The sequence below is a fragment of the Aedes aegypti genome, chromosome 2 (genome assembly GCF_002204515.2).
Source record: "Aedes aegypti strain LVP_AGWG chromosome 2, AaegL5.0 Primary Assembly, whole genome shotgun sequence".
Lineage (NCBI taxonomy): Eukaryota > Metazoa > Arthropoda > Insecta > Diptera > Culicidae > Aedes > Aedes aegypti.
The window spans coordinates 376,462,180-376,487,884 of record NC_035108.1 but is presented as its reverse complement, the minus strand read 5'-3'; positions in this window follow the sequence as shown (position 1 = coordinate 376,487,884).

The window sequence follows — 25,705 nt, the reverse complement described above, 5'->3', positions numbered from 1 at the left end:
AGGTCCTCCTCGAGCATCGTCCACGTTTCATGCCCGTAGAGGACTACCGGCCTTATGAGCGTTTTGTACATGGTACATTTGGTGCGGGCGTGAATCTTTTTTGACCGCAGCTTCTTCTGGAGGCCATAGTAGGCCCGACTTCCACTGATGATGCGCCTCCGTATTTCACGGCTAACGTTATTGTCAGCCGTCAGCAAGGATCCAAGGTAGACGAACTCGTCGACCACCTCGAACGTATCCCCGTCTATCGTAACACTGATACCTAGGCGAGCCCTGTCGCGCTCGGCCCCACCAGCTAGCATGTACTTTGTCTTGGCCGCATTCACCACCAGTCCAACTTTTGCTGCCTCGCGTTTCAGGCGGGTGTACAGGTCTGCCACCTTTTCAAATGTTCGGCCGACGATGTCCATATCATCCGCGAAGCAAACAAATTGACTGGATCTCGTAAAAATCGTACCCCGGCTGTTAAGCCCGGCTCTCCGCATAACACCTTCTAGCGCAATATTGAACAACAGGCACGAAAGTCCATCACCTTGTCGTAGTCCCCGGTGGGATCCAAACGAACTGGAGTGTTCGCCTGAAACCTTCACACAATTTTGCACACCTTCCATCGTCGCTCTTATCAGTCTCGTGAGCTTCCCGGGAAAGCTGTTCTCGTCCATGATTTTCCATAGCTCTACGCGGTCGATACTGTCGTATGCCGCCTTGAAATCGATGAAAAGGTGATGCGTTGGGACCTGGTATTCACGACATTTTTGGAGGATTTGCCGTACAGTAAAGATCTGGTCCGTTGTCGATCGGCCGTCAACGAAGCCGGCTTGATAACTTCCCACGAACTCGTTTACTACGGGTGACAAACGACGGAAGATGATCTGGGATAATACTTTGTAGGCCGCATTTAGAATGGTGATCGCTCGAAAGTTCTCACAGTCTAACTTGTCGCCTTTCTTGTAGATGGGGCAGATTACCCCTTCCTTCCACTCCTCCGGTAGCTGTTCTGTTTCCCAGATTGTGCCTATCAGTCGGTGCAGACAAATGGCCAGCCTTTCCGGACCCATCTTTATGAGTTCAGCTCCGATACCATCCTTACCAGCAGCTTTATTGTTCTTGAGCTGGTGAATGGCATCCTTAACCTCCCTCAAAGTGGGGGCTGGTTGGTTTTCATCTTCCGCAGTACTGACGAAGGCATTTCCTCCGTTGTCCCGTCCTTCATTGCCTGTGCTCTCAGCACCATTCAGGTGCTCGTCGAAGTGCTGCTTCCACCTTTCGATCACCTCACGCTCGTCCGTCAGAATGCTCCCATCCTTATCCCTGCACATCTCGGCTCGCGGCACGAAGCCGTTGCGGGATGCGTTGAGCTTCTGATAGAACCTACGCTTTTCCTGAGACCGGCACAGCTGTTCCATCTCCTCGCACTCCGTCTCCTCCAGGCGGCGTTTTTTCTCCCGAAAGAGGCGGGTCTGCTGTTGCCGTTTCCGTTTATAGCGTTCCACGTTCTGCCGGGTCCCTTACTGCAGCATGACCACTCGCGCTGCATTCTTCTCCTCCAAAACCTCCTGGCACTCCTCGTCGAACCAATCGTTCCGTCGACTCCGTCCCACGTACCCGACGTTGCTCTCAGCTGCATCGTTGATGGCTGCTTTTCTCCAGCAGTCCTCGAGAGGGGCTTCTTCCAGCTCACCCTCTTCCGGTAATGCAGCCTCGAGTTGCTGCGCGTATGCCGCTGCGACATTCGGTTGCTTGAGCCGCTCTAGGTCATACCGGGGCGGCCGTCGGTACCGTACGTTGTTAACGACGGAGAGTTTTGGGCGCAGTTTGACCATCACCAGATAGTGGTCAGAGTCGATGTTAGCGCCACGATAGGTCCTGACGTCGATAATGTCGGAGAAGTGCCGACCATCAATCAGAACGTGGTCGATTTGCGATTCTGTCTGCTGTGGTGATCTCCAGGTGTATCGGTACGGAAGGCTGTGCTGGAAGTAGGTACTACGAATGGCCATATTCTTGGAGGCGGCGAAATCAATTAGTCGTAGGCCGTTTTCGTTCGTCAGCCGGTGGGCGCTGAACTTTCCAATCGTCGGTCTGAATTCCTCCTCCTGGCCAACCTGAGCGTTTAGATCTCCTATGATGATTTTGACGTCGTGGCTTGGGCAACTGTCGTACTCGCGTTCAAGCTGCGCGTAAAAAGCGTCTTTATCATCATCAGTGCTTCCGGAGTGAGGGCTGTGCACGTTTATTATGCTGAAGTTGAAGAACCGGCCTTTGATCCTACACTTGCACATTCTCTCATTGATCGGCCACCACCCGATCACGCGCCTCTGCATATCACCCATCACTATAAAAGCTGTTCCCAGCTCATGTGTATTGCCGCAGCTCTGGTAGATGGTATGGTTACCTCTAAACGTTCGCACCATTGATCCCTTCCAACACACTTCCTGCAACGCTACGATGCCGAATCCACGGTCCTTCAGCACGTCGGCGAGTATGCGTGTGCTCCCGATGAAGTTGAGAGATTTACAGTTCCACGTACCGAGCTTCCAATCGCTAGTCCCTTTACGTCGCTGTGGTCTTCGCCGATTGTCCCGGTTCGTATTCTCTCGTTGATTATTCGTTGCTTCATTTTTTTACGGCTGACTTGCAGGGCCTGACACCAACCCCCTAGATTTCCGGAGGACCATTCCCCCTAAATGTTCGGAGGACCATAGTGCGCAGTTTAGCTTAGAGTCCTTCTCTGGCACATATTACATTTAATTTGCCGTAGCAGTTCAGATTTTTTACAGGTGAGTTGATTTCACCTGCTTATAAGAGAAAAAAACGCTTTGAATATACTTAACCTAACTTAACCTAAACATATAACGCATTAATCGTGGCAATAGAAGATTGTAACGATTTTTGCCTGAAATTATTAATTATTTTATTTGACATTTGTTCCAATGTTTCAACATTGGATATTCTATGTAACTCATTGGTACTATACCAGGGAGGAAGCTTCAGAATCATTTTCAAAATTTTATTTTGAATTCTCTGCAGAGCTTTCTTCCTGGTATTACAACAGCTAGTAAGTCCATATTGGTACACCATACAACATGGCTGGCCTGAATATTTATTTGCAGATCAAAAGCATGTTCTTAAGACAAAGTTTCGATTTTCTGTTAATAAGGGGATAGAGATATTTTACATATTTGTTACATTTGGCTTGAATGCCCTCAATGTAATTTTTGAAAGTTAAATTATTATCTAGCATGAGCCCTAGATACTTAACTTCATCTGACCAATTTAATGAAACCCCTCTCATCGTGACAACATGTCTACTTGAAGGTTTCAAATAAAGAGCTTTTGGTTTATGTGGGAATATTATTAGTTGAGTTTTGGAAGCATTAGGAGAAATCTTCCATTTTTGCAAGTATGAAGAAAAAATATCCAAACTTTTTTGCAATCGACTACCGATAGCTCTGCTGTTTCGAGTTGAACATCTTCAGCTGGGCTCAGATAGCCATAGCGGTAAACGCGCAGCTATTCAGCAAGACCAAGCTCGAGGGTCATGGGTTCGAATCCCACCGGTCGAGGATCTTTTCGAGTTGGAAATTTTCTCGACTTCCCAGGGCATAAAGTATCTTCGTACCTGCCACACGATATACGCATGCAAAAATGGTCATTCGCACAGTAAGCTCTCAGTTAATAACTGTGGAAGTGCTCATAAGAACACTAAGCTGAGAAGCAGGCTCTGTCCCAGTGAGGACGTAATGCCAGAAAGAAGAAGAATCTTCCGCTGCTTCCGACACAACGTTCGATCTTGCTGCGTCGCCCTTCCTTCCAGTGCCGCTTGCTGAACCATTGCCTTCCAATCCGGTATTCTTGCTGCTGCCTTTGATGAAATCCAGATTTTCCTTCAACCAGAAATTCTGGAACTTACCACACCGAACAAAATAATGCTGCTCGCCGCAACACTGGCATTTTGGATCACTTCTGCTATTCTCCGTTACAGCATGTACTGCCAATCGTTATCTGGACTTGGTTAGTACCTTGGGAAGTAAGCTGCTGCATTGTGTACGTATCCAGCTTTGAGCACATCCAATTGGCGATCAAAAGTGAGGTTAGGCTGCGAAAGTTTTTCAAATTGAAATGAATATTTATGGTTTCCTGTGCCTTGTTTCGCAAAAATTTTGTCAGTTAAATGATTGTGATGATTTTTCTTTCAAGGTATCACTAGAAATTTTGATTAAGATGCACTAATTACTGTTCTAGAAAAGCGCCATCTACGCATTTAGCTTTGCGTTAGATCACCAATAGACAACCATAGTCTAGGCACCCAATGCTCCGTCTTTTCGCCCAGCTGCTTCAAAATTTTCAATCGTGGATCGAATTCGTCCACCAATCCATGTATTCGTACTGCTGATTCCTTTTAAATCCGTGGGAAGTCTGTTTTTTCAACAGGTATTCGCGTTTGGTGATAGTGTTCCATGCTATAGCATAATTATTGTTAGTGATCGTCAGGGATTCGATCAGCTTGGTCGCCTCCCCCTTCAGGGCAGATGTCAAATAATGATATTTCTGTACGTTGCTGAGTTCCTGAGATTCATGGATCAACGATATGTAAGTTGACTTGAAGCAAAGCCACCTCTTGTAGTCCCCGTCAAACTCTGCTAACAAAATCTGCGGTCTGCCGAACTCCTGTGTGCATTCCAAACCCACTGTTGTTACGGAAAGTGTAGTCCGGATTCCCTCCCACCGGTTGTGGGTCAGTCACCAATTTCCTCACAAGCTATGTATGAACAAGCAGATTATAAAAATCGAATGTAAGGTCAAATGGTCCAAAATGCCACTTTAAGGATTTGTGTCGTTTTCTCCTAATGAGATCCACATTTTGACGCCATTCGAAGTCCTAACAGTAACTTTACAATATTTGCTAGCTACTATCCTGAAAACATTTCCCAAATTTGATTTTGTTTACGGGTGTAAATCGTGTATAAAAGTTGGTTGAAAAATGGGGGTGGTTCAAAATGACACAATAATGGATGGGGTAGAATGCCATTTAGTATAGAAAGCTAGTAGTTAGTACCGTGCACCCCCGCTAATTTGAACGGTACCTCATGCAAACCATAGGGGTTCATTTTTAATTTGAACATTTAGTCACCCTAGAAACGTGTTTCTGGTTACCTCTTTCACTGTTTTGTTTTGATTCTGTGTTCCGTTCCACAGCGTTCCTTTTCACTTTTCTTCATTCCATGAGCTAAATGAAGTTTGAACCATTTTTAATCTGAACGATGTGCAAATTAGCGGGGTACAGATTAAAAAGTGTTCAGATTAAATGTGGTCAAACCAACGGGGGTACCCGGTAACCAAGTTTCTCCATGAGTTTGCTCTGTGATATGGAAACGCTTATTCCTTCATGAAATCATCGGAAAACCTTAATATATAGGCAAAAAAGTGAAAAATGTTGAATTTCACCGGAAAATTCAGGGAAAAACTATGAGTTTATGACCAAGGGTTGTAGCGGAAACTTTTGGATTACCATATTTTTACATCGTTTGGCAAAGAATATAAATTGAAAAGTTCTAGGAATGATTTAATGAGATGAGCCATTTTACCCCATCAATGCGTCTTGGACCATGTTCCCCTACACCGGATTTTTTCTCGCTAGAGATCAGTACTTGCGTTATATTTTCATAATCGGACTTCGTGGACGTGCGGTTAGTGTTACCAAGCATTTAGCCGCATCGGGTCAAGGACTGTAGGTTCGATTCTCGCTTCAGTCCGGAAAACTTTTCGTTTGGAAAGTATTTCAACTGTGACACTGGGCATTGCATGTTAGTCCGTTGTCTACTGTGGTGCTTCCTTCAAATCGTCCATTGGAAGCATAAAGGTGAAACATCTCGGAAACCAAAGATGGCCATCACGGCCGACTTGAGACCCTTCTCAAGTTTTCAAAGGCACTAAAATAGGGAAATAGTAGGTTAACGTTCCTGATCTTCTTATTTTAAGTTTTCTGCTAGTGCACAAAACCAAAAAAATGCACTGTTGTTGGATGCTTCCTTCGCGAGATTAGTGCATTTGAAGTTTTAATGCAATCAATTCTAAACTGTTTCACCTTAACGTGTATCTATTTTTCACACTAAAACCCATGAAAACCCCGTTGTTTGACGTATTTCAGCCCATACAAAATGTATGGAAAAAAAAATCACCGATGGAATATTTTTAAACCTTCCGATTAGGAAAAGTGTTCCCTTAGTTGTGGGTATTCCTATAGTTCGGTAGTGCCGTTTTCATTGATTTTATGACATTAGCCACAGAAACTATACTGCCAATCGACGTATTGGTTTGTTGATACGCGGAATAGTTAAAAAGAGCGTTCAAATAGCTTGAAACTGATGAAATATCACTAAAATTGCAAAAACTTTTCTTACCTGTACTAATAGTTGCGGTAAAGTGTTCCTATAGTGGAGGATCCCATAAGAAAACAACGGATACCGTAACTATAGGAACACAAATTAAAAATGTACCGCAACTAAAGGAACAGTGTATCAATAGTGGAGGTATTATTTTTCACTGACATGCCGTGGATTACTGCGATGAAACCATTTTTCTCATTAAGTCAATGGCCCTTACTCCCCGTTACAACATTAACATGTACATTATTTGTGTTTCTTGAATTTAGGCGGTTAAATGAAGTTCAATCGTGCTTAGTACCTCCACTATTGGTACATCTACCCTATGCAATTATAGACCAAATACTAATCTCTAACGAGAAAAAATCCGATGTACATTCGATTTTAATAGACGTCTAGTTCGGACATAGCTAATTCAATTGAAAATCAAGTTACTCAGGATTTCGAAAACATTCTCAATCAAGAGAAGTATTCGACGGAGTTTTTCACATCCTTATCAAGAAGCTTCCAGAGAGTAGCTTATCATTCTTAATTGATACATTTAACATATATTTTTAGTTGGTATATTGCCCTGGATGGTGAAAAAGTTGGCATATTGCCCTGGATGGTAAAACGTACACGTTGTACCAATTTTAAAACCAACCAAAAATCCTGCAGAAGCTTCCAGCTAATATCCAATCAGCTTGCTCCTCCATCAGTGAAAAGGTTATTTTGAACAGAATGATGGTCCACTTCAACGAAAATTCAATTTTTGCCAATGAATAGAAAACATCATCCAAAAAACGTGAGCAAAAAAAATTTTTTGGAAATTTTCGTTGCATTCCCGAAAATATATCCATTAAATTATTATTATTATGCTTTATTAGAGACACTTTACCACATATCTGAGTGGCATTCGTGTCTGTTTAATACTAATTTCGTACAAATTTTATCAGATTAACCTTTGTTAAATTTTATCAAACAATTCACAATCTTTGAGAAATTGTATCACTGCTTTTTCATTTTCAGCGTTATACGCGAGTATTTCAGCCATCGATCCATTTATACCACATTTTTTCCTACTTCCTTCGAGTCCTCTGCATTCCGTTATTATGTGCTGCACTGTAACTCGATCTCCACAATACGTGCATACAGGAGGATTGCTGTTGTTCATCAGGTGTACATGGGTGAGGCGAGTGTGCCCTATTCGTATGCGAGTTAGCACGCGTTGTTCGGATGGGCATTTACGATCCAAGTATTTTCCAGCTGTGGGTTTGATGGCTCTTAGGTGACATCGGCTCTGGTTCCATTCTGCTTCCCAATATGACCAAATTTTTTCTTTTACCGCTCGTACAGCATCCTGGGCAGGTGTTGGTATATCCACCGATGGTTGATTACAACCTTGTTTCGCCAGCTCATCAGCTTTCTCATTCCCGACTATGCCAGAATGCCCAGGTATCCAGCAGAATGTCACATTTCGTCCCTCTATATTCTTTTCGATGGATTGTATCCAGGGGTGTTTAGATCGTCCTTCGCGTAGCGCGTCAAGACAGCTGGCAGAATCTGTTAGGATGATAACATTTGTGTGTCCTTGTGACATTGAAACAGCGTTCATCAAGGCGAAAGCTTCGGCGGAGAATACGCTGCATATGCCGGGTAAACGAAAACTATAGTTTCTATCACCAATTGTTAGTCCAGCTCCAATTTGGTCGCGATCTTTTGAGCCATCCGTGTATATTTGATCGTGGATTTTGTAGCGACTTGTGATAAGTTCCTTAAACCTTGGTACCACGATGGCCCGGTTTGTACCTGCTTTGATGTTGTTCCTCAGTGCATTTTCAAATATTGGGACTGGCGCATACCACTCTCTGTTTGACAACCTTAACACATTACACACATTTGGCAACGTCCATCCCGTCGTTTCCAACATAAGTGTTTTAGCTCTCTGGACAACTGGATAGGCAACTGCATCCTCATTTTTCTCAATGAGGCCAACAACCAGTATACACAGACGCTGAATCAAAGCTAAGCGAAAGTTCAGCCAACCACTTTCCGCCATTATAGAAATTGTTGGGCTAGTTTTGAATGCTCCTGATGCTTGACGAACGACATCGTTGTAGATAGGTTCCAGAGTTTGTTGCAATGCTTCAAAATTTATGCTGGTGAGTCCGATTCCAAAATAGACTTTCGAAAGAATAAGAGCTGATCCTATCCTTAACAAACTAGTTCTGCTACTTCTTTTCAGACGATATCCTAGTATACGTAGAATATGCATTCTTTTACGACAGTTTTGCTTGACGGACGCTAGGTGTTTTGAAAGTTTGAGTTTAGAATCGATTATGATTCCGAGAACTTTTAAATGCCTTATTTGAGGGATTGGAATGCTGTCAATCTTGATCGCTCTACCTCTTTTACGGTGTGTTAGGTTACAGACATGCAGTAGCTTAGATTTCGTAGGGGCTATAGTGAACCCAACACTAGCGGCCCAATCGACTGCAGCTTTAACCGCTCTTCTAAGCTTTCTACGTATTGTGACGTGGTTCTTACCCTTCACTATCAGAATGACGTCATCTGCATATATTAGGATTTCTGCATCACTAGGTATAACATCGAACATGGGTTGAATTGCTACAAGGAACAATGTGACAGATAGGATTGATCCTTGTGGAACTCCATTATCTGCTCTTCTAAGGGTTGAGAGGGCTCCATTAACTGCCACTTGAAAGAATCTGTCACACAGAAAACTAGATAGCATGTTCATCATCCTCCCTGTTATTCTCCAATTCATCAGAGTACGAAGGATACCAGGTCTGTATGTAGTATCGTAGGCTCTTGATATGTCAAGAGATACGATTTCTGCATGTTCGTCCTCATGGAGGGTGATAAGCGATTCTAATTTGGCAAGGTGAGAGTCAACTCCCTTGCCTGACCGGAAAGCGTACTGTCGTGGGTCTAATTTTCTCGTGGACTCTAATTCTGTTACAAGCCGACGGTTGATTATTCTTTCGAACAACTTTCCTAAGCAACTCAATAAAGTTATTGGCCGGTATCCTTCTGGTCGGCTGCGATCAGCTTCAGGTTTAGGAATTGGAATTACTATTCCTATTTTCCATTCTTCAGGAAAAGTGCCACTGTGCCATATTTGATTGAATAACTCCAAAAGAGCAACCTTCCCAGAAAATGGTAACCTTTGAAGCAATTGATAGTTAACGTTATCCGCTCCCGTTGAAGAACCCGTCCGTCTATCAAGAGCCCACATCAGTTCGCTCATGGTAAGGTCTACGTTGTATCGCTTATGTAGGTTGGGACGTTGGTTTTTTCGTATTGACCGTTGCTCGGTTTTGTGTTTCCGACGGAATTTTTCGGGATAGTTTGCGTCCGAAGATTTCAGTTGGTACTCATCAGCTAGGGCGTTTGCTACTTCTTCCCCGTTATTCGTATGCCCTGTTGGAAGGTTTAGGGTTATCACATTCCGTTGTCGCTTTCCCTGGAGCCTATTGATGTTGTTCCAAACTTGACTAGCAGGTGAATCAGGGTTTATGCCCTCAACAAATGTATCCCAGCTTTTTTGTTTAGCATCGGCTATAGTTTTGCGGCAGTGTGATCGTGCTTCTTGAAATAATTTAAGAGCTTCGACTTTTCTAGAGTCACCTTCTTTCAAGCGACGAAGAGCTCGTAGTCGTTTTCGTCTGGCCTTTACTGCTAATTCTACATCTTGATTCCACCATACAACAGATTTTGGTCCTACCCTCCCTGAAGTTTTGGGGATGCTTGCCTCTGCAGCAGCGATTATTCTGTTTGTAAATTCGTCTACCGTAAACTGAAAACCTGGTTTGATCGAATTGTTTGTTAGCTGCTCGTAGAGTGGCCAATCTGCATTTTCAAAAATCCATCGGGTTCGGCGTGTGGGTTGGTTCTGCTTGCAAAGTGTGTCAACCAATATCGGTAGATGGTCGCTACCTGAAAAATCGAGTAACGTTTTCCAGGAAAATTTTGCTGCATGTGAGGTGCTGCACATCGTTACGTCTAAGGCTTGAGAGGTCCCTGTTGCTGGGTCGATGCGGGTGTGAGATCCATTATTAAGAACAATCATATCATTTTGCACAACTAGTTCTAATATTGCTTCACCTCTCTGTTTGGCTCCAGATGATGATTGAACTGTTCTACTACCCCATGCGTCGTGATGCGCATTCAAGTCACCTAACACGATGATAGGTTTTGGAAGTTCTTCCAAAAGCTCACCCAGATGTTTCGCGGCTTCCTTGTCTTTAGGTGGAAGATAAACCGAAACTGCTGTTATTGCGATTGGAGCGCCTAATTGAACTGCAACGGCCTGTATTTTGGTTTGAAACCATATTCTTTGGAAGGGGGTGCCGTTTTTAATTGCAATTCCAGTACCTTGCCTTCCATGAGCAGAGCACTGGCCAAGTAGAAGCTGGTAATCCTTCCCCAGACAGCTAGGGCTTAGCTTTCGGTAGTCTCCATTGGTTTCCTGTAAGCACACTATTACAGGCTGGTATTTTGCTAAAAGGATCTGTAGTTCGCTTAGATGGGAGCGGAGCCCACATATGTTCCACTGAATTGCGAACGTTGGGCTGTTTTCGTTCGTTTTGGTAACACAGGAATCCGAATCGGTTGATGTTTGTAACGGTGACTGCAAGTCGGCGATGTGGTTGTTGAATTCGGTCCCGATTGGATTCCAGTACGATGAGTAGTCCAATTCCGCTGGAGAATCTTCAACCGATGTTTGCAGGGGAACGGTTGTGGCTGTAGTGACCTCCCTTGAATTTACTTCTATGTTGAGGTCTGTGTTGGTAGGAAGAGAAGTGGCAGTTGACTGATCTTTGGGCGAAAAAGAAGCTATACTTGCCGAGAGTTGCAGGCAAGCCACGTCGACTGCCGCCAGGGGCTCTTCGGATGGATCCGGCACCTTCCTGGTCAGGGTCGACGTGGAAGGCCTCGCGCTTGGCGAATCAAAGATGGCTGCAGGTTGATGAACATTGCCGTGGCTATGTTGAAGTACGCTGGTAGGTGATGTACTGTTGCTCTCCATTGATCTCGATCTAGCATCAAAGCCTGGGATAATTGGAACAGATGCAGTATTGGGTTCTTCGAATATAAAATTTGAAGTAATACTTGCCCATGGGTGTGGGCAGACCACGCTGACTGCCGCCGGAGGCTCTTCGGATTGCTCCGGAACATCCCCGGTCAGGGTCAGCGTGGTAGGCCTCGCGCTTGGCGAATCGATTGTTGCTGTGAGTCTTGTGCATCTAGCTGGTAGGTGTGTCTTGTGTTGATGAATGGAGCCATGGTGGAAATTTGAGTTCGAAGAGGATCGGAATATGCCGCTATTTCGTTTAGTTCCATACGATATCTTTCGAGAGTCCACTTTCGCTGATGACTCGGAGCTTTTTGCGTGTAATGGCGTAGGCCATACACTGTACGTTGTCGAATTGAGTGTAGTATCGAAGCCTGTGTTGATTGGGATAAAAGTGGGATTGGGCTGTTTCACAGATATAGGATGTATAGGAATACTTGCCCTGAGATGTGGGCAAACCACGCCAACTGCCGCCGAGGGCTCTTCGGAATACTCCGGGACTTCCTCGGTCAGGGTTGGCGTGGTGAGCCTCGCACTTGGCGAATCAATTGTTGTAATATAGCTGCTCGTTCTGCTCGTTGATGGTACGACGATGAGATTATGCATTCTGTCGTATTCTTCAGACGTGATGGTTTGAAATTTCAACTTGGTAACGACGGTATTAGAAGATGTGTTCGTAGTAGTTGTGGGTAGTTTATCGGAGTCCATGGAATTGCGGGAGTCATCAAACGTGTTTGGTCGGTTTCGTTCTTCCTTCTTCATGTCCATAATCGTAGCGGAGTCGTAATCATAAGGGACGGTGCGTATTTTGTTATGAAGGCCCTGGTCCATTGTTCATCTCGATATCAACAAATGTAGTATTGGTATCGAGTTGCGAAGGCATTCGTTTACCCCGGCTGTGGGCGGCTTCAGTAGGCGAAACTTCCATATGCCTTTTACCACTTCTGCTACGTGTTTGAATTCCACCACTAGATTTGTTGGTCTTGCGATCTTCTTGTCGAGGCGCTTTCGGTGATGTGGTGGGCTGATCTTTTCGGGACGGGCGGTCAATGGAGTGTTGGGTAGAGTTTTGTGTAGGTGGTGCCATTAGCGAAGACGATTTTTGGTTGGATAATGACGGTCGCCGATCGCGTGGAGCTGGTGATTGACTTTGTGTGGCAGGTCTTAGCATTTTCTTCAAGGCGGAGAGTTCCTTAGTTAATACCGCAACTTGTTTTTGTAGAGTAGCGATTAGTTGATCCTTAGCTGCCAGCTCTTGTTGAATTTGCTCTTGAACAATACCAGAGAACGTTTGACTTTTTGCCTCTTGGGCACACAGGCGCCTTGCTTCGGAGAAAGAGATCCCTTTATCGGTTTTGAGGCGAACAATTTTTTCTTCCTCTCTGTACTTGGGGCACTCCCGTGACGTGACCTGGTGTTCTGTTCTGCAGTGAAGACAATTAGGTGGGTTAGTGCACTGCTCTCCCTCGGATACGTGGTGCGGTGCCGAGCATCGCAGACAGATAGCAGATTGTTGGCAGAACTTTCTCGAATGCCCATAGCAGCCACAGTTGAAACAGAGCATGGGTGTGGGGTAATAAATTCGCACTTGAATTCGCAGCAACCCGAAATATACGTGCTCTGGGAGAATTGTGCCACGGAATGATAGGACCAGTAGAGGGGTATTTTTTAATGTGCCATTAATACGTTTTTGGATCCTCCGCACAGCATGTACGCCTTGGGAATCCAAGTACTCCAAAATGGACTTCTCGTCTTTGTTAATGGTGTCAGGGTCGTACACGATCCCTTGGACCGTATTAAGTGTGGGGTGGGGCACTATTTCAATTTTTGTACCATCAGTTAGCTCGGTCATCTTTGTCAGCTTTTCAATGATTTCAGTAGAGCTGGTACGAAGCAGATAGCGCGTCCCACGACCCTCACGGGTTGCTTTGAGTGCCCTTGCTGCCTTCTTACCGATGATGATCTCAATCGATGTTCCTACTATGATCGAATCAGGTAGGGATTCATCTTGTACTCGTTGCCCGTCAGCTGCGTCCGTTTTTCGACGGAGGATTAACACCATCACTTGTCCGAGGTCGTTTGGATCCATCATCCAATCTGGTTTGTTCCTTCTCAGTCCTGCTGCACCCCCGAAGGGGCCAGCGGAACTATCCGTCATTGGTCCTAGACTACTGTTCACCACTTAGAATTCAGATCCAGGATTCCAAAAAAAATATCCACTACCGATTTTGTTTTTGCTTTAACACAACCTACCGATCGGGACAAGTCTTTCGGTACCTACTATCGCGACGATCTATGTGTGGGTCTAGCCACAAGCGGTGGCTGCACCGCGTGATATTTACGCTATCGGTAAGTTGTCTAATTTATCACTTTTATGGTAAATTTCCCAACGAATTCACTTTACCGACGGACAATCCGCGTGAAACCACCATGTAACGGCCAAAACGAAGGATTTCGCACAGTATGTATTCGGAAATTTGTAGATTTGGAGAGTGCAAATGCGCGCTTGATAATGTAATACAGTATCCCGAGCACGATGATATCCATTAAAGATTGTAACTCATTTAAAAAGAAACCTAAAGGTATCAGATTTGACATCGTATCATAACGATATTGACCTCACGGAAAAACTTCAAGACTCCCGAGCTAAAAGTTACGTCAGTTGTAATTTTCAAACGTGATTTTTTAAAACCTTAGTTTTCGTTGACAATTTTACTTCAATTGACCTCCGTATCAACTCCCTCCCCTTGATTATGCGACCTTGCCGCGATGGGAGGGCATAATCCATTAGCCCATATGATGGAAACCAAAGGCGTAACCTGTAGTGGTGGTATCACATTTTGGCATTTCTTTGTGCCGTTATAATTTATATGGCATAGACGCACTAATATCTCGGATGTGATCCAACGGACATTCTGCGTCATTGATAGAATTGATGCTATTTCAAACAGTAGCGATTCCGAGTAGTGTTGGATCCGCTGAATCTGTTGCATGCTCCTTGTGGGCGGGCGACGGAATCCGGATCCATTGTGTCCAGTTTGCGCTGCGCGGAAGAAAAAAGGAAGTGTGCCGGTGAAAAAAAACGAACGTGTCAGTAGTGTTGGATCCGTTGAATCTGTTGCATGCTCCTTGTGGGCGAGTGATGGAATCCGGATCCATTGTGTCCGGTTCGCGTTGCGCGGAAGAAAAAACGAAATGCGCCGGTGAAAAACAAAAAAAAAACGCGTCAGTAGAGTTTGATACGTTGAACCTGTTGTATGCTCCTGTCGAGCGAGCAATGAAATCAGTATCGTGTCTGGTTTGGATAGTGCCGTCATTCGTGTATATGCTCACGTATTCATTTCGAATTATATATTTATCGTTTACCAAAAACGAATCCTTTCCCATATTCAAACTCCCAGTGTTTTCTTGTGGAAGTGCAGAGGACTCCTCGGCTTCTGTAAAGCAAGTAACACGTCAACATTTCCCTCCCATTCCCAAATTGACCTGCATTCGGACGCAGCTGGCGCCGGTATTGTTTATTATAATAATAAGAGCACCAGTATTTACACATTGAGGATGATACTGATCCCAAGTAGCGTCTGTTGGTTCCCTGTGTAAGTACAGCTGTTCTTGCAATAACGGAGTAGCAACTGCGGGCGGTCAATCATGCTCATGCTCAATTCATTTTTTGCCAATGAATAGTTCGAATTCCAACATGCACATTTGACGACTCATCAACTTTAACGTGTAACAAATTTGTTGTAGCGAAACAAATCTGAAGGCTACTCTACTATTCTAACTCTTCTAGACATAGAAAAATCATTCGAAAGTGTTTGGCATGAAGGCTTGATTGTTAAATAAAACAACTTTAATTTTCCAACATACATTGTAAGAATAATCCAAAGTAATCTGTCACTTCAGGTTAATTATCAAAACTCCAAGTCTGAAAGACTTCCTGTAAGAACTGGTATTCCTCGTGGCAGTATTTTGGGACCAATATTATACAATATTTTCACATCTCAGATGTCAAAAATCATTGTTTCTGGATGGCACAGGCCTCTCCGCCAAAGGACGAAGCCTGCGTGTCATCTGTAGTCGATTGCAAAATAGTTTGGATATTTTTTCATCACACTTGCAAAAATGGAAGATTTATCCTAATGCTTCTAAAACTCAACTTATAATATTCCCACATGAATTAAAAACTCTAAGCGTTTTCGGCACATCTTTAGAATATTATAGACCATTTTAACTTTATATCTAAAATTTCATTGTTGCAAAAACCTTCTATACCGTAACGAACCAGGTTACTTCATTCATAAACTCTGGAACCAGAGTGCGTGTTTGCAGTCGGCTGACAAAGGTAGCTTACAAAAATGATTAACACCTCCAGTTTTGACCGGATCAGGTTTCGTTGCGCCGCGGAAAGAGCTCCGCTCATTGACTGGACCACTGACTACATTATGTCCGAATGGTGGGTAAATGGGTAGTTAAGGTTCCCTGCTCAACAGTGATCTGCCACATCGTCAAATTAATGGTTCTCTTATTTTCAGAGTCAACAAACTATACTTCACCTTTGATACGCACACAAACCGTCAATCTACGTCAACAAGGTGCTATCAAGCAAGTGTCATGTCTCGAGCGAAAGGTAAAAAGCTCACGTTTAATCATCGTTCAGAAATTCCCCCCGAAGTGTGCTACCTTACTTGCTTGCTGTAAAGGCATCCAAGCACGTTCAATTTGCTTTGCACCCAGTAATAACGAGCGACAGAAAGGCAAGGCCGGATGTCGTCCGGCATACGAAACAGGTTGTTGATTGGAATTTCTGTGGATTCGATCACCCGCAAGATGCTTCTGATTGAGAATCAGGTTATTGTTGGTTTTGCACGCGGCGTTCAAGCGAGGATTCTGAGGAAAAATATTTACGATATGCGTTACCTTGCAGAAGGCAGTTCGGCGAACACATGTTGGACATGACACGAAATCCCAAGGAATCCGTCAATAAAAATCGATTGAATGGAAAGGGGTATGCAAACATGCTTTAATTCATGGAAAGGTCAAATGGCATTTTCTCATTTTTTGTTTATCGTAATGTCCGACTGGATGGAGAATGTCGTGGAGTTGCAATCATCATTCATAGATGTATAAAACATCAACTTTTTGAAGCTTTGGTTGATTCTGATGATACACAGCTTGGTAATTATACTTTCATAAATGTTATAGCTTAGACCATTTCACAAAAATTGAAATGTTTGGGATTCAACTAGTCACCCCCTTGTCCTAATTGCAATACTAAAACAAACTACCAGACAAATTTTCATCCAATTTGGAGAAGATTAGGAGATGCCTCAAACCAAATTTGTGTTTTTTAGTTATTTTTTACATTCAAAAAATTCTAACTAGAACTTGGAAAAAGGAAAATCAAAATAAATACCACCAACGTATTATTAGTACTTCACAACTTTTCAGAACACTGTATGCCGATTAGAGATGGTTTTAACCTTATAAAATTGATTTCTGTTCATTAAAGTACCTGTTAAATCCCTAACAACCCCATAGAAACGGTAGAGTGAAAAACAATGTACACGAACCCGCCAGCTAGCCAAATCGCCAGCTGTCACTTCCACCTTCGCCGCAGCTAACCACACCGCGCACCCATCGGTAAACATGTCATTATAAAAATCTTGACATAGACGTAAAAGTCGATTGAGGAGATTCCATCAATAACGTTTTTAGGCAATAAATTCGCGGATGAAACCACTTTTCCCACTTTTCTTAGCCACATTAGATTCCAGCACTACATTCATTTTGCATCTATGTATCACGTGAAATATTCGTAAAATTCATGTGCATCCATAAACTACAAATTGTCTAATTCAGTATTATATTGTGTCTGCATTACCGGAAGAGGGTGAGCTGGAAGAAGCCCCTCTCGAGGACTGCTGGAGAACAGTAAAAGCAGCCATCAACGATGCAGCTGAGAGCAACGTCGGGTACGTGGGACGGAGTCGACGGAACGATTGGTTCGACGAGGAGTGCCAGGAGGTTTTGGAGGAGAAGAATGCAGCGCGAGTGGTCATGCTGCAGTAAGGGACCCGGCAGAACGTGGAACGCTATAAACGGAAACGGCAACAGCAGACCCGCCTCTTTCGGGAGAAAAAACGCCGCCTGGAGGAGACGGAGTGCGAGGAGATGGAACAGCTGTGCCGGTCTCAGGAAACGCGTAGGTTCTATCAGAAGCTCAACGCATCCCACAACGGCTTCGTGCCGCGAGCCGAGATGTGCAGGGATAAGGATGGGAGCATTCTGACGGACGAGCGTGAGGTGATCGAAAGGTGGAAGCAGCACTTCGACCAGCACCTGAATGGTGCTGAGAGCACAGATAATGAAGGACGGGACAACGGAGGAAATGCCTTCGTCAGTACTGCGGAAGATGGAAACCAACCAGCCCCCCCTTTGAGGGAGGTTAAGGATGCCATTCACCAGCTCAAGAACAATAAAGCTGCTGGTAAGGATGGTATCGGAGCTGAACTCATAAAGATGGGTCCGGAAAGGCTGGCCATTTGTCTGCAACGGCTGATAGGCACAATCTGGGAAACAGAACAGCTACCGGAGGAGTGGAAGGAAGGGGTAATCTGCCCCATCTACAAGAAAGGCGACAAGTTAGATTGTGAGAACTTTCGAGGGATCACCATTCTAAATGCGGCCTACAAAGTATTATCCCAGATCATCTTCCGTCGTCTGTCACCCGTAGTAAACAAGTTCGTGGGAAGTTATCTAGCCGGCTTCGTTGACGGCCGATCGACAATGGACCAGATCTTTACTGTACGGCAAATCCTCCAAAAATGTCGTGAATACCAGGTCCCAACGCATCACCTTTTCATCGATTTCAAGGCGGCATACGACAGTATCGACCGCGTAGAGCTATAGAAAATCATGGACGAGAACAGCTTTCCCGGGAAGCTCACAAGACTGATAAGAGCGACGATGGAAGGTGTGCAAAATTGTATGAAGGTTTCAGGCGAACACTCCAGTTCGTTTGGATCCCACCGGGGACTACGACAAGGTGATGGACTTTTGTGCCTGTTGTTCAATTTTGCGCTAGAAGGTGTTATGCGGAGAGCCGGACTTAACAGCCGGGGAACGATTTTCACGAGATCCAGTCAATTTGTTTGTTTCGCGGATGATATGGACATCGTCGGCCGAACATTTGAAAAGGTGGCAGACCTGTATACCCGCTTGAAACGCGAGGCAGCAAAAGTTGGACTGGTGGTGAATGCGGCCAAGATAAAGTACATGCTAGCTGGTGGGGCCGAGCGCGACAGGGCTCGCCTAGGTAGCAGTGTTACGATAGACGGGGATACGTTCGAGGTGGTCGACGAGTTCGTCTACCTTGGATCCTTACTGACGGCTGACAATAACGTTAGCCGTGAAATACGGAGGCGCATCATCAGTGGAAGTCGGGCCTACTATGGCCTCCAGAAGAAGCTGCGGTCAAAAAAGATCCACCCCCGCACCAAATGTACGATGTGCAAAACGATCATAAGACCGGTAGTCCTCTATGGGCATGAAACGTGGACGGTGCTCGAGGAGGATCTGCAAGCACTTGGAGTCTTCGTACGTCGGGTGCTTAGAACGATCTTCGACGGTGTGCAGGAGAACGGTGTGTGGCGGCCAAGGATGAACCACGAGTTCGCCCAACTCTACGGCGAACCTAGTATCCAGAAGGTGGCCAAAGCTGGAAGGATACGATGGGCAGGGCATGTTGCAAGAATGCCGGACAGCAACCCTGCAAAGATGTTATTCGCTTCGGATCCGGTTGGTACAAGAAGGCGTGGAGCGCAGCGAGCTAGGTGGGCGGATCAAGTGCGTATCGATTTGGCGAGCGTGGGGCAGAACCGAGGATGGAGAGATGCGGCCACGAACCGAGTATTGTGGCGTGAAATTGTTGATTCAGTGTTATCTGTGTAGATGTTAACTAAATAAATGAATGAATTGTGTCTTTCATGGTTCTATCTCCTGCCTTGTAGATTTCATCCTAAAATAAAACAAACGTTAGAAATAAATTACATGAATCACCTCCAGTTCTGTCTTCCCGTGCTGCTTTTTCATGTTTTTGTTTGAGTAACAACTCATACAACAACCTTGGTTGAGCGGTGCCGTGTTATTTACGTGACCATGGCAACGAGTGAATTCGGCACCGCTCAAACGTCAAATTAGTGAACTCGTGCATTGGTCCATACCACATTGCTGACGAGCCTCCCACCAAACCGTCTCTCAGCTCATCAGAATCCTAGTGTGCTGCGCTGAGCGGAGGCTCATAAAAATTCAAAAAGCGCGCGCTAGGTGATGTGCTTTTGGGGAGACTCGTCTCATGCGCTGCTCGGCGCTACGGCTCGTTATCGGTATCCAAGTTGTGAAACAACTGCTTAGTAACGAAGAGCCTCTACAACTATTTTCGCTTCATTATGCAGGTGTCTAGATGGCCTATATGATATGGTCGAAGACTCGCGATCCAAGAGTTACAATTTCGATCCTTGATGAAAACTTTTGTAATCACTTCAATTATTGCGTTTACTTTTAAACAGCACATGTGATGGAGCGCATGAGACCGCAGTGTGATACGTCTCAAGAAAAATGAGACACACCGAAAAAGGTCTCACAATGTACAGAGCGCCCGTGCGCTTGCAAGCTATGAGGCTCCTGCAGGCAGCGGGTTGAGGAAGCGGCTTGGTCAAGGCCAAGACATCGTACTTCAATGACGAAGTACTTAGAGAGGCGCTCCGCCGTGAGCGTAACCTACTCGGCCTAAGCGGGGACGAAGTGGTAGCGGTGCTTTCGGGTGCATGCGATGCGACCATGCCTAGAAAAGTCCACCCTAGGAATGGGAGACCACCGACGTACTGGTGGACTCAAGCAATTGCGAACCTGCGCCGTGCCTGCCTACGGGCCAGGAGGCGGATGCAGCGAGCACGTACCGAGCAGGAGCGTGAAGAACGACGGGCGGTGTTCACCGCTGCCAAAGTCGCGCTGAAGTCCGAGATAAGTGCAAGCAAAAAGGCCTGCTTTGAGGGACTCTGTCAGAGTGCCAACGCGAATCCATGGGGTGATGCCTACAGGATCGTTATGGCGAAGACAAGAGGTCCAATGGCTGCTATAGAGCAATCTCCAGAGATGCTGGAGGGGATCATCGAGGGGCTCTTTCCGCGCCACAACCCTAGCCCATGGCCTCCTTTCGTAGGACAGCCGGGGATTGGGGCTGGCGATGAGGATAGGGTAACCGATGAGGAACTTGTAGGGATTGCAAAATACCTCAGCATGGGGAAGGCACCAGGTCCGGACGGAGTTCCAAACCTGGCCCTCAAAGTCGCAATCTTGGAGGTTCCCGGGATGTTCAGATCTGCTATGCAGATATGCCTGGACGAGGGAGTATTTCCAGATGTGTGGAAGAGGCAGAGCCTGTTACTATTGCCAAAGACGGGAAAACCACCCCACCGGGTCACCACCCGTAGGTGTATAGACCAATATGCTTGATTGACACGGCGGTGAAGGTGCTCGAGAAGAGGAGGGGTATTCGCTACTGCGCAGTAGTGACTCAGGATGTAAGGAACGCATTTAATAGTGCCAGTTGAGCGGCTATTGGTGGTGCGCTCCTGCGTCTGGGGATACCCGAGTACCTGTACGAGTTGCTTCCAGAATCGGTTATTAATCTATGACACAGAGGTGGGTCGGAAGTGCTTTCACATAACCTCAGGAGTCCCGCAAGGTTCCATCCTAGGTCCGGTGTTATGTAATGTCATGTACGACGAGGTGTTGAGATTAAAATTCCCGGAGGGTGTGGTCATCGTTGGCTTTGCCTCGAGCTCTACAACGTAAGTAAGGTCCTCAGTTATTATCCCGATTATTTTCCAATGAATATACACAGAAAAAAATATTTAATATTTAAAATATGATGTAAACTGAAGTATACTGTAAAAATAAATCAAATTCGTGTATTGTTACAGCATCATGTAAACTTAAATGATTATACATTGAATTTTCAACCAAAAATGGTTGAATATTACATGGACGTGTAGATTTTAAGTGAATTCGATTGAAAAATAATGGATTGGTCGTTAAAATTTAGGTTTATTTTGATGCTCCAAATATGTGCATCAAAATAAACTTAAATTTACAACATTTTTTTAGCTGTGTACTAGGTGTTTTCTAGGTATTTTCACTTATTCTTCAAACGAATTCTTCAGTTGTTACTCTAGAAAATCTTACAAAGATTTTTTGAAGATGTTCTAAATCTTGGGGGATATGCTAAGGAAATCGAGATAAGAATCACCGCACTTATAACTTCCTTAATAAATATCTAAAAGAATCTTTGGAGAAATTTCTGATGGAATCTCTTACCGTTGGTTATCTTTGGAAAAATCCAGATTATATTCTTGAGATATACGAAACAAAATTTTTGGAGGAATGCCCTAAGAAATTTCTTGGAGTAATTCCACCTCAAACAATCAATTAATGAACTCCTGCAGTAATCTACGGTATAATATCTGAGTCTTTTCCTAAAGTAAATCATGAAAAAAAACATTCAGTATTACGAATTTCGCGAGGAATTACGAAAAAAGTGACACGTCTGGTTTGATTCTAAATATGATGAAGAATCAAATTCTTATCTTCTGGTTCCTGTTAGGTTACGTTTTATTACCTGTTTGGTCTTTTTTCGGTCTATTCTATGTTTCTGTCTGACCTCTTTTTTTTCAAGCTAATTAAAGCCTCTAAAGTTTCTATACATATTTAAGGCACTTGAACACTCCCGGATAATAACGTACCAGGGCATTTTTTTAAATTATCGGACAGGTTTGGGCCGGAGGTTCTCCGATTTGCATGAAATTTTCACCAGAGGTAGAGCTCGTGGATACATGACCAAAAGTGAAATTCAAAAAATATATAGTCGCCTATTTTCCCGGAAAATTCTAGATGAATTTTCACGACTTCTATATATACCTCAAACTTTAAAAATTCATATCTCCTGAACTATGCATCGTAGAACAAAAGTTTTTTAGTGAAATCGAAAGGAAATTTTCTCAGCAATCTATTAAAAATAAGAAAAGAAAAACATTTCTCGGAAAAATTTTCACCATGGAGAAAATTGTCGGAAAAATAGCGAAAAAACTATCGTCTGTATCATGAAAAATTTTCAAAAAAATATTTTTTGTTTCATCAATCCATACTCTAACTTTCGTTTATAGACGCCAAAGTGGTATCTTTTACCGTTTTGGCGACAGAACTGAAAAACCGATGACCACCCGCACGCTTCCCATAGAAAAATGTGTTCTATTGTGGGCCTCATAACCGTGCGCTAACGGCGGCAGTAATTTACACGCATTGTAAGTGTAACACAGTAAACCATCCTTTCCTTTCCAGTCAAAAGAAGCTTTTCGTCAATCGGACCACTCTCCATTGGTCAGTTGGGTGTTTTGTGTGCCCTTCATCAGCAACGTTATTTAGTATTAAAGCTAACAGCCTCTATGAAAGTGGCACGGGAAGTTCTTGTTACAATCAATCATTATGGTAACGTTTGAAGAATCAAATCTCAAGAACCACTATCTTTGAAAACTTATGAATATATTGTTAATATGTTGTTTCGGCCAGGACGTCTTTCCTACGTTGTGTCTTTTATGATACAACGGACGGCAAATCAAGCGAACGGCTTCACTTTAACAGATTTATTACCACTGAGAGGCAGCATGCCTACTCGTTGGAGAAACGAAAGAAACTACATTCTTACAAATTCAATGGGTGCGCCTTATATAGGCATAGTGGCTATCACGCCCAATGGTATGGGTGCCCTCGTGAAGATGTAGTTGTGAACCTTAGAGGAAAACAATATGCACTCAGTCTCGAAAAACACCCAGAAACCGGGTGTAAATTTTTCAAATTGGGTAATATTGCCATATGCATTTTGATGAGTCTGGAAAGCGTGTGCAAGTTTCTTTGAGGAAAACAAAAACAAACTGTGTATGACGAGCGTATGCTAGTCTACGTATGTTCAAATGTCACTAAGCTCTATAGTGTGGCCAGACAAAACATACAATAATTATTCATTACGCGCGTACGCTTCTCAATACAGTTTGGCGCGCTGTTGGGTTGGCGCTAGCTGTAGAGGCTGCACGCTGACTGGCAGTGGAATATTCCACAGCAGCCATCAATGGAACAATAGATAGCGTCCCTGAGTGTTATACAGTTGATTGATGCAAATACTATACTTTATTCTTCCAAGGAACAATCAGAATTTATATCAAATATATCACTTTGTATAGAAAAACTGAAAATTTATTCGCGCGCTTTTAATTATCTAAATATTTAATTATGATGATAGTTAATTATCTAAATATTTGATAAATTGAACAAAATTTGAAAAAGCAAGAAAATTACAAATAGCACTTTATGTATGCATAAATATCCTTTTTGCTTGGCAACCATATGATACTGAGGGTCAAGCATGGGAAACACTCACTCAGTTATTGTGTTTCCCTCACTGGCTTCCACGCACAGTCGGGAGCGAGAAAGCCGTTTTTTGAACCAAGCCGAACGTTTCAATTTCAGTGCCCATTCTGCTTCTTCGACGAGCACTAAGCGAAACAAAAAACGACATCTGATCAGTCAAATGCAATACCAAAATTCGGACAAAGGACAAACATTTGAAAAGGGCCCAAGAGGTCTTGAGCCTTTTTTCAGAAACGTTGCTGTTAAGCCCTTTTTAGCCCGCAAACTAACCCCACTATCAGAAAGATTGGTGTTAGCTCTTCCTGATAGTTGTATTGGTGAGCGTGATCGAGTTGAATTGGGTTCAACAGCGGCTTGCAAAGCCAATGTTTACCAATGTCGATGTGCCCTTTTGAAATGTTTTTCCAGGAATGATTGTTTACATTCTGATTCCGTTCGAATGGCATTTGGGTTTGAGTACTAATGAGCGTTCACTGACTGGCAGCAGTCCACACTACGGAATGAGTCAGTGAGTAGGAATCCTCTCAGTCAGTTCACTGCATTCGGCGAATGGATGCTTTGACGTCTATGGACGAAAGTTAGAGTATGGATTGATGAAACAAAAAATATTTTTTTGAAAATTTTTCATGATACAGACGATAGTTTTTTCGCTATTTTTCCGACAATTTTCTCCATGGTGAAAAATTTTCCGAGAAATGTTTTTCTTTTCATATTTTTAATAAATTGCTGAGAAAATTTCCTTTCGATTTCACTAAAAAACTTTTGTTCTACAATGCATAGTTCAGGAGCTATGAATTTTCAAAGTTTGAGGTATATAGAGAAATCGTGAAAATTCATCTAGAGTTTTCCGGGAAAATAGGCCACTATATTTTTTTTGAATTTCACTTTTGGTCATGAATCCACGAGCTCTACCTCTGGTGAAAATTTCATGCAAATCGGAGAACCTTCGGCCCAAATTGTCCGATAATAAAAAAAAATCCCCACCATTCAGTGAATGGAATAAACCAAAAATGTACAATATAACGTATTGGATACAATACAGCGTATTGTAATTGAATGTCGAAGCTAAATTATTCTTGAATGGATATACAATTCAATAACAATTTAATACATTGTAACAGAACACTGTATTGGATTTTAATGGTTTTATACTTCACAATTTTGGTCAAATTCTTATTTTCTTAGCTAGACTGGCAGAGGTAATCAAAACAAGTTCAAAAAGCAATAAAAATTGGGTGAAACATATTTTAAAAGCAATGGCCATGGCCCCCTCGCCCCCAACCCTCACCCACCGTAAATGGAGCCCTGAGTCTGAAAATATTGTTCGGTGTTTTTATTGTTTGAGAAGGGACTGTTCACATATTACATATTTTTTTATCAAACCTTTTTTTTCAAAACTCGTTTTCATTAGAAATGTAATCAAATATGATTGAAAACACAAATTCGTTTTGTAATTGATTGAAATTGGACAAAATTTGTATCGAAAGTGTATAAATATATTTTAAATGAACTAAGTATGAGAAAAATCGTCAAAATATATGTAAAATATTGAATTATTAAAATAACTCTAACTTGAAAATCAGCAAATTTCTGCAAAAAATTCAAACGTTTTTTGTAAGATCAAAGGATGGTTTGATGTGCATTATTCGAAAAAATGGCGACATTGCGACAAGAGTTGTTTTTCATGTTCAAAATCATCAAAATTACTTAAATGTATTATTGCATTAGTACTAAAACTTCAACAAAATTTGTTTTTTCATCT